This window comes from Aplidium turbinatum, chromosome 5, assembly GCF_918807975.1.
Source record: "Aplidium turbinatum chromosome 5, kaAplTurb1.1, whole genome shotgun sequence".
NCBI classification, from domain to species: domain Eukaryota; kingdom Metazoa; phylum Chordata; class Ascidiacea; order Aplousobranchia; family Polyclinidae; genus Aplidium; species Aplidium turbinatum.
Window position 1 is genome coordinate 26,938,692 of NC_137476.1, and position 11,873 is coordinate 26,950,564.

Consider the following 11,873-nt stretch of genomic DNA (forward strand, 5'->3'; position numbering starts at 1 on the left):
TAAAATGTAACACGGCCAAACCGAAGTTTCCGATGCGCAACAATTCGGAGATTAGGTGTAGGCTACAAGTACAAGTAGCCAGTCATCAAGAGCAACCCAACGGAATAGAATAATTTACCGTATTTACAAAATATATATACTTATATAGGCTACTCGTGGCCTAGGGTAAGATGGCATTTTAAAGTTAGGCTATAGGCGTATGATGTTTAATTTTAGTAAGTTTACGTTTTGAGTTGCTTTGTAGCCTATATTTGTTTCTTCCGTCGTAATGATGTTTTTGAACATCGCTTTTCATCGCGACCATGGTAAAATGAATAGTTGTCGTTCAGCTTGTATTCTGCCTTAGGCAACAGTCTTCCAACAGAACATACTTTAGAATTCGTGTTATGTCTCCGTGCTTCGTAGGCCTACACCACGCATTTTCAATGACAGCCGAGAAAAGCGGTTCGTTCCTTTTGAGCTTGTTGCAAAATAAGTAGGCCTAGTCCCGGGACTAGTCTAGGAAAATTTTCCAACCAAGGGTCGAAACAAATTTCAGACATGGAGGTTAGCGAAAACAAAAAAAATAAAAAGAGTAAAGGAAGTCAAGATAAAAACCAGATTAAAGGAACCGTATTGATAATGGGTTGCGAATTGCGATAAATTAGTAGGCCTAGCGTTGACAGGGAGATCCAGTAGGTTCCTTTGGATCCGAGGCCAGGTTGATTTCAGAGGCCCGGGAACTTGAAAAAATCACCGTGTATTCTTTGGATAGCCTATAGTGTGCTTCACTTGGGGCCCGAAGATGTGATTGCTACTGGGCCCAAAATATCCTCTCAACGGCCTTTGTAGCCTATAGGCCTACAGGAACGGCAAGTCATCATGCGTTGCTATCTTCGTTTGCAGCGGATTGCGCATCAACATCGGTTCGGCCATTTTCTTCAATAACTTTTTATTTCGTGAAATGAGTTTACTTACTGTCTTCCAACGCAGCTCGCCTTAGGTTGGATTAGAATAGTCTTGCCGTTCTTTTGGTTGTCTGTCTCGTTTTCTGCTAAGTCTAACTACCAAGCAAATTTTGCTGCGCCTATAGGCTACTTACTTATTTATAGTGCAGTAAAGCCACTTTTGGACTTTTTGATTTTATTGTAACTGCAGCCGGTAGCTGTGATAGGCGGTAGCCTACTTTTTTACCAGGACTCAAGATGTCCTCCTTATGATTAGGCTATGCTGTGTTTTTCTTGAAATGTCTTCTTTCAAAGGCTCTGCCATCTCATACGTATCGAGCCCTAAGCAGTCGATCCTCTCAACAGCCGTGGTTGAAACATAGTCTGTCACAGATAACAGATCTTCAATTTTTACGTGGCAAAACAGCTAGTCTTTGGTTGGTATGATCGTCACTATGTAGTCTTAGAATGATGACCAGCAAGTTTTGCATTCATTGTCATTAACCCTAACGCTATAACGCAACTATTATCGTAGGTAGGCCTAAGCATGCATTGAACAATCTTTTCAAGAATCATAGCCCTACTGATAAGTGGCTATTTTACTACGAGAACTAGCGGACAGTGTTAATGTCTAGTCAACTCAAATGACTCAACTAACATTACAAAAAGGGTTAGTTGAGCCACAAATTATTGTTTTGCTTAAATCACAAAAACTTTTATTTTAGCAATGTTGAATATTTTTACCTCTTAGTAGCCTAATGTCTTCAAAACGTAATAAACTGCTTCGTAAAATTAGATTCATGCTAAAATGTAAGTGCTTCTTTGTTAGTCTTTGCTGCATTTCCACAATCTACTATCTTGACTGCACATCGACAATCTGTGGAAACATAAGGTTCAGCTCTCTTTCATCAAGAGGTGCACGACCATCAACAAAAGATCAATATAAAGTTTTTAAGAAGTCAAAGATGTTTTTGAAAACACAGTCTAGTCGGAAAAAAGTTGTTCTTTTGTTCTCTAACAAACGGTCCGGATCCTCATTTGTCGGTGAATTCTTCAACAGGAATAAAAACGCGTTTTATCTTTTTGAACCTCTGTTTCCGTTTACTCGTGACTGTGATGTCCTCCAAAGCGAAAAGCTTGATGCGTTGAGGCAGTTCATTCAGTGCAATTTTCAAGATGTCAAACAAATCTATCGAAAAGCTTTCAGTTTATCCAATCACACAGACTGGTATGCAAAGTGCAAACAAAACACACTTTGTTTTCTTGATAGACATCAGCCTTTGCTGACAAAATATCATGCGGAATGTTTTTCATCCAGCAATAGTTCAAAAGAGATTACTTTTACCGACACATCGAAAACGAAAGATTGTAAACCTCCTTTAAAGACTTCTCTTATTTCGAGCATTTGCTCGAAATCACCTCTTGTAGTGTTCAAAATACTACGTATCTGCGAGTTACAGAGCTTGCAAGAAATAGGCCTAATTGAAGAAATGAATGAAAGGCGTGATGTGGATTTGAAGATTATTCATCTTGTAAGAGATCCAAGAGCAATCCTTTCGTCAAGAATGATGGTATTTCATAGGCTGCTATTTTGTGGCATTGTAGGTGTAGCTTAGTCTTAATACGTTAAAGCTGCTGCCTCCTGTAAATGCATCACATAAATAAATTCTTCATCCTACTTCGGCAAGTTATGCAGTTACATAATTATGTTCGTTCAGTAAGCTATCCTATATTCGTAGGTATTTATTGCGCATCCGCATCCGATTTGTATTTATTCTAGGCTATATGGTATTTGTAGGTTACGTTTCCAGAGCAAACCCTTCATAATGAAATAGGAAGTCAACCTATTGAGGGTTTTAAATTTTTTACTCATGATATAGCATCTATTGTCTAACTAGATAATTCAGTGCAGTGTTGCACAACCATGTAACAAACCTTTATTTTATCAGATAGATACGGATGAGACAAGGTCCGACACATTAGAAGAAACAGCTGCTTCTCTTTGTCGTAGACTCGAGAAAAATCTACAAATTGCTGATTCTAAATGGAAAAGTAAGAAATACAACACTCCTAAGATATAATTAATGTCAAGCGTCACATTTAATAGTGTATTTGAAATCAATATAGAATAGATACGTTGCTTGCATTAGGTTACGCTTAGGCTGCGTATTTAGGCTTGCTAGAACTCAGAGTGTTCAACAAGGCTACTAGCGTTTATGCTTTATATATTAAGAGCATATTGCTGAAGCAACATCACAAAATACGCCTCTATCTTTTGTTTTGCCATTCGTCAAGGATTCTCTATTAAATCCAAAATTTTAATACGTCTTTGGGAATCAACCGTTTGACACACAAATGAATGGAAGGTCTTTCTTTAACAATATCTTCACCTGCTGGATAGACATGGATCTACCACACTCTTTCCTAGTCCGTTATGTATAATTTATCCAAAGTATATTAGCTTGCATTGATTGACATATTGTATTTTACAATTTTGGTAGAGAGGTAATTTTTTTTAACCATGGCATAGAAACAAATAAAACCTAACAATCAGACGGCATTTAACATAATAACATGAAAATAAACTAAAAATTACAAATTTTACGTTTGACTTTTGCCTCTCCTCTGCCTTGCCGTTTCATTCTTATGCGTTTCTTTTTTCGATTTTTGTGTATGTAGATCAGATCTGTAATTTCAATTTATGAAGAACATCAGTCAGTTGGTTACTTGAAAAGGGCTAACATCATGTAACATGAGTATGGCCGAAAACGTTTGTAATTTTTAGTTTATTTTCATGTTATTATGTTAAATGCAGTTTGGTTGTTATGTTGTTGTTTTTTTGTGTAAGTTATAGGCTATTGTGTTTTGAAAGTAACGCAGCAAATAAGTTGATACACCATTGTGTTTTCCAGACAATAGCAACACTTCTTATCTGCGCATAAGACATGAGTACATAGCCAGTCAACCGGAAAAAGCAGCTGAAACGATGTACAAATTTATTGGGCAGGAACTACCCGATGAAGTAAAAACCTGGCTCAAAGACACATCCATGAATGAAGTAAAAAAAAATTGTCTTTTCAAAATAAAGCGCCAACAAAAAAACTTCATGAACTGTGTTAAAAAACGCTACTACTGTACATTTTTGATTGGTCGCATTTTTTTTGCAGACTGAGTCAATGCACATGCCAGCCAATCATGCGCCGTTTGGTGTACGAAAAAGAGCCCAGGAAGTCATCAATAGATGGCGTCATATTCTGACTTTCGAAGAAGTGAATAGAATCCAAGTGCACTGTGCAAACGTAATAAGCAGGTTAAATTATCTCATGGTGACCTCACGCAAAGACTTTAGACGTGACGTTGAGAAGTTTTCGTTCTAAGTGTTTATCAACGATTTGTTAACTTGTTGCATACGATACGCTACATAGGTAAACTGGGGTAAAGAGCCCACCCGAGGTAAAACGCCTATGCCCTTTTTTTTCTAAAGCGTTTGGTGAAATAACTCTATACTGCCGCCACTACAAGGTATGCATTGTGGGTATGTTTTGCACGTGAAAGGATCGAAAAGAATGAAGTGATAATGTTGTTGTGAGAAGTTTTCAGTTTTTCATGAATATGTTGTAAAATTTAGAAATCAATTCTTCACTACTGTGCTCATTAAAAAACAACAAAATTGAAAAGTATACTTGTTAAGTTGTAGATCATTGTGTATAATCAGGACTGTAAGAGCCAGTTTCGTAGAGTTCGCACAGATTTAGAACAACAGTAGAAAATATAAAATGGATGCTTATGGGGTAAGAAGCCTACTATTCATCGGGGTAAAAGGCCCACTGTGGGCTCTTTACCCCAGTGCAGTAGGCTTTTTACCCCAAAACTAAATACATATACATAGAAACAGATGTTGTATTTGTTTTAGGATATCGTCTTCATGTAACGAACATAGTCTATATTAAATTTGTAAAGTCGCAATCTCTATAAAATGCCACGTGTTTACAAGCGTAAAACATTGCGAGCTTCTTACACAGAAGACGATTTGCAGAGGGCTCTTGCAGCAGTTAAAGCAGGCGGTGCTTTAAAGTCAACGGCGAAAGCTTATGGCATTTCACCTCGGACGCTACGACGACACAGGGACGGGAAAGTAGAGAAACCTGGGTGTGTTGCTTTAGGTAGGTGTTCCCGACAATTTTCACCAAATCAAACGTCATATAAAAACCGTTCAAGTCTACTGAATATTACGTCATGGAAATTCCTAAAACATGAGCCAAAATTGCACCAGCGTTAATAAGACTTGTGTCAGACCTGTTTAAATCTGTTTGGACCTGTTTGGGCCTGTTTAAACATGAATGCATTGGTTCACTAGCTCGAACACCTGTTGAATGACTTCATAATTGTTTTTCATTATTGCGTCACAGTACTGCATACGTGAATTTGAGATATTGATATCTATTCTGGTCATTCGTAAAATGATTGTTTGAAAGTTGGCCGCACATTTAACTGTTGGCTTAGTGCTTGCTAGCTGGACAAAAGTTCCGTCTTTTATCCAAGTAATCTGTTGTGTAGTGACAGTTTAAGTGGTGTACGCGTTGCACCCCCTCGTTTTTGGTAGCCGTGGGCTAATTTTTACAGAAATACACTGTTTGAAAAGAAGTTCAAGTGTGTGTTTCTTCGGTCATTATATGCAGACGAAAGGATCCGGGAACTTTAAGTTACAATTTTCCCACGAAGAAATTATGGTTTACCGCTGTGACCATAAAAAATAAAAGACGATTCTCTGGCTAGTGTTTGTACGGAAGCACAGGCAGCATAAAAAATAAAAGACGAATTTGTTAGCTGGTAGGCCAAGAAGCACTTAGAAGCAAAAAAAAAATAAAAGACGAAGTTTGTAGTTGGTAGGCTAAGAAGCACTTAGAAGCAAAGCATCCGATTGTTTTGCCTTCGAAACACCCCTTCACTAGGCTTGTTGTACTGTCGCATCATAATCGAAATGCGCACTGTGGAGTACAGCACACTTTGTTGTCTACGCGACAGAAGTTTTGGATCGCTAATGGTAATGCTTCCGTGAAGAGGTATCTTAATGATTGTGGTGTATGTGCGATTGAGAAAGCTCGGCCTATAAGGCAGCTCATGTCTGATTTACCTTTGTCTCGCACAACTGCCCATAGGAAACCCTTTTTTGATTGCGGCTTAGACTATCTTGGACCATTGACATTTGTTGAAGGTAGGAGTCACAAAAAAGCTTGGGGACTCTTATTCACATGTATGGCATCTCGCGCTATTCATGTTGAGCTGGTTACGTCATTGTCGCTGAGTGATTTTTTACTTGCCTTTACAAGGTTTACAGATTTACGTGGGCAGGTTAATGCTATCTATTCCGATAATGGAAGTACCTTTCAGGCAGCATCTAAGAAGTTACCCGAGTTGATAGAATCAGCTGAATTTCACAACGCCCTGAGACAGAGAGAGATAAACTGGGAATTTATACCCCCGTATGCTCCGGCGCAAGGTGGCGCCTGGGAGGCAATGGTTAAACAATTTAAAATTGCATTTTTTCACATTTTGGACTCTTCAATTCGTAAGCCCAATTTTATTGAACTGCTTACGTACACAGGCAGTGCCGTTCGGATCGTGAACGAACGCCCTTTGGTACCTTTGAGTGACGACCCTAGGGATTTTACTGTCATCACCCCTGCCTCACTTTTGACCCCATACTTAGACCCATACTGTGCTGTTGGGCAACCACATGATCGTGACCAATTAAGAAGGGATTATCGGTTCAATTTGTCACTTTCTCAGCAGTTTTGGAGTAAATGGATCGATTTTTACTTGCCAGGTCTTCAGGGCCGGAAAAAATGGCTAAAAATGGCCGAGAATTTGGAGCCTGGTCAACTTGTAGTGGTAGGTTCTCTCCAAGACATTGGTAAACGTGGGAAGTATCAACTTGGGAGGGTGCATGAGGTAGTTCCACAAATTAGGAAAGGGAAGCCTGTGGTTCGTAGAGCCAAAGTTGCCGTCTGCAACTATGATGAGAGTACGGGGAAAGTAAAAGTAGACTACGTGTTGAGGGATATTTCGTGCCTCGCCCCCGTAAAGAACACCTAAGTGTTAGGGTTTGAGCCTGGTTTTGTCTGCGGTGGCCGACCCTTGTCTGAGCCCAGAACAGTCGGTTATTATCGCAACAATTGTATATAGCGTCAATTTAGCGTGTACCTATGGTACCAATTTCATGTATCATCGTGTTTATTCTTATTGCTGTTCATTCTTTGCATGCCCTTTGTATTTGCGTATTAACTTGAACGTGAGTGATTCAAACAATTAGTGTATCATGTGTTTTTATTCATTGGCTCACAATTGTCGTCAATTCTTTTTAGTTATGCCATGTCAGACTGTCATAACTAGGGGCCGCTATGTTCCCGACAATTTTCACCAAATCAAACGTCATATAAAAACCGTTCAAGTCTACTGAATATTACGTCATGGAAATTCCTAAAACATGAGCCAAAATTGCACCAGCGTTAATAAGACTTGTGTCAGACCTGTTTAAATCTGTTTGGACCTGTTTGGGCCTGTTTAAACATGAATGCATTGGTTCACTAGCTCGAACACCTGTTGAATGACTTCATAATTGTTTTTCATTATTGCGTCACAGTACTGCATACGTGAATTTGAGATATTGATATCTATTCTGGTCATTCGTAAAAATGATTGTTTGAAAGTTGGCCGCACATTTAACTGTTGGCTTAGTGCTTGCTAGCTGGACAAAAGTTCCGTCTTTTATCCAAGTAATCTGTTGTGTAGTGACAGTTTAAGTGGTGTACGCGTTGCACCCCCTCGTTTTTGGTAGCCGTGGGCTAATTTTTACATAAATACACTGTTTGAAAAGAAGTTCAAGTGTGTGTTTCTTCGGTCATTATATGCAGACGAAAGGATCCGGGAACTTTAAGTTACAATTTTCCCACGAAGAAATTATGGTTTACCGCTGTGACCAGTAGGTTCCGGTCAGACATTCCCGATGAGTACGAGACTGAGCTTGTTTCGAAAATCCAGTCTATGGAAAAAGCATTATTTGGCCTCACAACGAAAGACGTTCGTCGCCTTGCTTATGATTATGCTACCCAGATGGACATTAAACATAGGTTTAATACAGAAACGAAAATGGCTGGTCCAGACTGGCTTAATGGATTTATGTCTCGACATCCGGAACTGGCGATCCGCAAACCTGAAGCCACTAATATCGCCAGAGCTGTAGGGTTTAATAAACCACAAGTAAAGAAATTTTTTGACATTTACCGCAGTGTGCTAACTAGCCACCAATACAGCCCAACGCGTGTCTGGAACATGGATGAGACTGGGATATCTAACGTTCACAAGCCTGCAAACATCATTGCTACCAAAGGTGCCAGAGAAGTGGGCAAAATAACTAGTGGAGAAAAGGGGAAGACCGTAACCGTAATATGTGCCACGAATGCTGCAGGATCGTACATACCCCCAATGTTTATATTTCCCAGAAAGCGCATGGTGGATGCTCTCATGAACGAGGCACCTGCTGGAGCAATTGGCCATTGTACGGATAGTGGTTGGACCGACGAGCAAGCGTTTTTGAAATGGCTGAAACTCTTTGCTACAATTGCAAAACCATCACAGGAGGAAAAACACATCATCATACTTAATGGTCATCACAGCCACAAAACACTTGCAGCTATAGAGTTCTCCCGTTCTATTGGGATTGAACTTCTCACTCTTCCACCTCATTGCTCTCACAAAATGCAGTCGTTGGATAGAACATTTTTCAAATCTTTGAAAAGCGCGTATAATGCTTCTGCCGACACTTGGATGGTTGCCAATCAAGGAAAAAGAATCAGCTTCTTTGAGATTGCCAAAATATTTGCAGTGGCATATAATAAATCAGCTACGATTGAGAAGTCAGTTAATGGCTTTAGGACATGTGGTCTTTGGCCCTTTAACGACGACATCTTCTGCGATGATAACTTTGCTGCATCTGCTCTTACTGATGAGCCAGAACCACACCTAGAAAACTTTGTAGAATGCCATCAAAACGATTTTTCTGTTACTCCAAATTTATCTCTTTCTAAAGGTCAACAACATCCAGAGCAATCTGCTTCCGTCGGTACAGATGAAGAGCCACAACGACAAACAGCCAGCCATCAAAGAGAAGACACAACACATGATCAAGAAGATAGCATACAGCATCCAGAAATGTCGGCATCAGACGAAGAACAACAAGCAAGGTTCAACGATGTCGATACAATAGCAGGGAACCTGAATGATGTGCCATGTTCCTCTTCACGTGAAGATGCACGATCACTAGCAATCAACATTGTTACAGCCAAACGAACGCTGTTTGAATTATGCAAACCTGTAAAATCTATAACCAAACGCACACGAACACGTGTCCCGCAGCAGTCGAATCTCCTAACATCTTCCCCTTACAAAAACTTGCTGAAAGAAAAGCAAAAAACTGGTGCAAGTAGGCCAAAGGTGAATATGCAAAAAAGAAAGCAGCTCGTATTTAAACAAAGAAGCAAGAAACAAAAATTGTCCGTCCAGAAAAACACTGTTGATGAAAGTTCAGAGGATGAAGAATGGCCATGCCTCGTGTGTGGAGCAGGGCCTCCGAGAGAAGTCAGCACTGGTCGGGAAACAACACGAAAAATGGGCCCCATAATATTTTTTAGCAAATATTGCATTGCATGTTCGTGTTAAGCTGAAATTAGCCTACCCTACTTTCCTCAGCATAAAAAGAACTTCGTTCAATGTAAAAATCACCAATGTATACTCACTGGATCACACTTGAAGCAAAATTGCCATTGAGGCAAACTATTTTGTCTAGAAAGCCTTGTAAACACACAATAGGCCGACAGGCAGGGAAAATAGTTCAACCAAGTATTTAATTCATGAGTGTCAAATCTTTTTCCCACGCGAGCCAGATTTGATAATAGGCTAAGTGTTCGCGGCCAACAGCCACAATAATTTTACTGAAAACTGCAAGTTGAATTTATATGATTTTTGTATGTCTGCAGGCCAAAAATAACACATTGTACAACAACAGGCGCGGGCCATACAAAAACGTCTCGTGGGCCGGAGTTGGCCCGCGGGCCGGACTTTGGACATCCCTGATTTAATTCAACCCTTTCTGGACTTTTTGCAATGCAAAGTTACGGATCACAGCATCAAATGATAAAATTTTGCGACGTCTGAATTGATCCACAACATGTAGCCTACTAGTATACTTAGGCTTTTATAGTTAGGCTTGTCAATCGGTTTTGCGTCATAGGCCTACTGGAGCGCAAACAATTCTTTACAAATTTCAGTAATTGTTAAAACCGTGTTCTCAAAGCACAACCGTTGGATGTAGCTACCAGTAGGCTACACAAAAAAAATCATAACAAAACTATTTGGAAAAACCTTTCGAAAGTTGCAATCAATGATTCCTTGTGTAGAGATTATGGGGTGGTTCGTTCTGGTTTGCAGCTGAAGTTTGCTGTGTGGCTTTCTGTCAAAAGTACCACTCATCCAAAATGTCTTGAAAAATGTCATTGTTGTAGCCTACAAATGGTTTAAATTTGTCGCACATACCCGCAACTGCACAACAGACATACGATGAAATTTTCATGGAATTTCAAATTCATCGACGATATGTTTAAGTTTGTTGATACATTTGTCAATTTCAACAACTATCGAATCCTTTGCAATGTACGGTAGAATACATTTCCTTCGAATGATTCAGCTAGTTAAGTGGAGTTATAAAATCGTTCTGTCCTCAGGAAAACAAAGTTATTTTCTTTTAAATTTATAATTGCCACTGCAACTTTAGCTTGCGAGTAGTAGCCTACTCTTCTCAGCTTTCTCTTACTTAGATTACATCTTCTTTTAATTTCATTAAATTCATCAGTGAATCTTGTTTAGGACCGTAACCCACATAATGCAAAGCAGTCACAAATTTAAAACTGCTAGTTGTAGGCTACTTTAGCATTGACTCAGCTTCCGGCCAAGCTCTTGTTGGTTCCAACTTGATGCATTTAAGAAACGTCTTTAGAGCTCCAATTGCAAAAAGGGTAATGTAAAGCATTGGGTTTGACTGCACCACGCCTTGATTACATATTCTCGAAGTCAGTTTTCTTTGCAAGATGACAGGACAGCTTTCTTTAGATTTTTCAGAATTTTTCCTCTGACTGGGCTATAACTTAAAAGATGCCACAAGCTTACAGATAAATCAATTACTCCAAAAATGATAAGACATTTGAACAACACTGTCCGTAGGCAACATTATGAATTCCAACTAGATTTAAGCAACAACATCCATAAACACAAAAACTCAAATAAAGAAAAAACTCACTACCTTCCAAAATCACATCATGAGAAGCATGACCACCAAAAGTCTACTTGACCACACGAAAACAGACCATCTTTTAACTATGACAAAAATTACATCCAATTGAGGTAATAAGTTAATAAAATCAAAAGTTTTAAAACTGTTCGACCACTCTAAAAGATCACAATTCGGAATCAGCAAAGTTTGCACAGAAGGAAAAGTAGAAGGAAAAAGAAAACGTAGCAGACAACCAAAACGATGGCAAGACGACATCTAACCATGGACCGGACTCAACTTGGCGACACTGGGCGAGCTGAATCAAAATCGCCACTCTTGGAAGCAAATAACTCATGTTGATGCGCAATCTGCTGCAGGCGGAGGAGATAAAGTTACAACATCCTATGCCTGTCCAACGCAGATTTTGAAGTTAAGGTTCAGTTGTCAAGCAAAAATAGTTCCCTCTTAGCTAAAACAGCGCCAGTTTTCAAGTTGAAACTATCAATACAATCGAAACCGTTCAGTGATACAGAAATCATTTCAGCTTCAGATTTTACGTCTTGAAGCTGTTCAACATCGCCTACCTTAACACGAAAATGATTTGTTCTTGATAAGAAGCATCG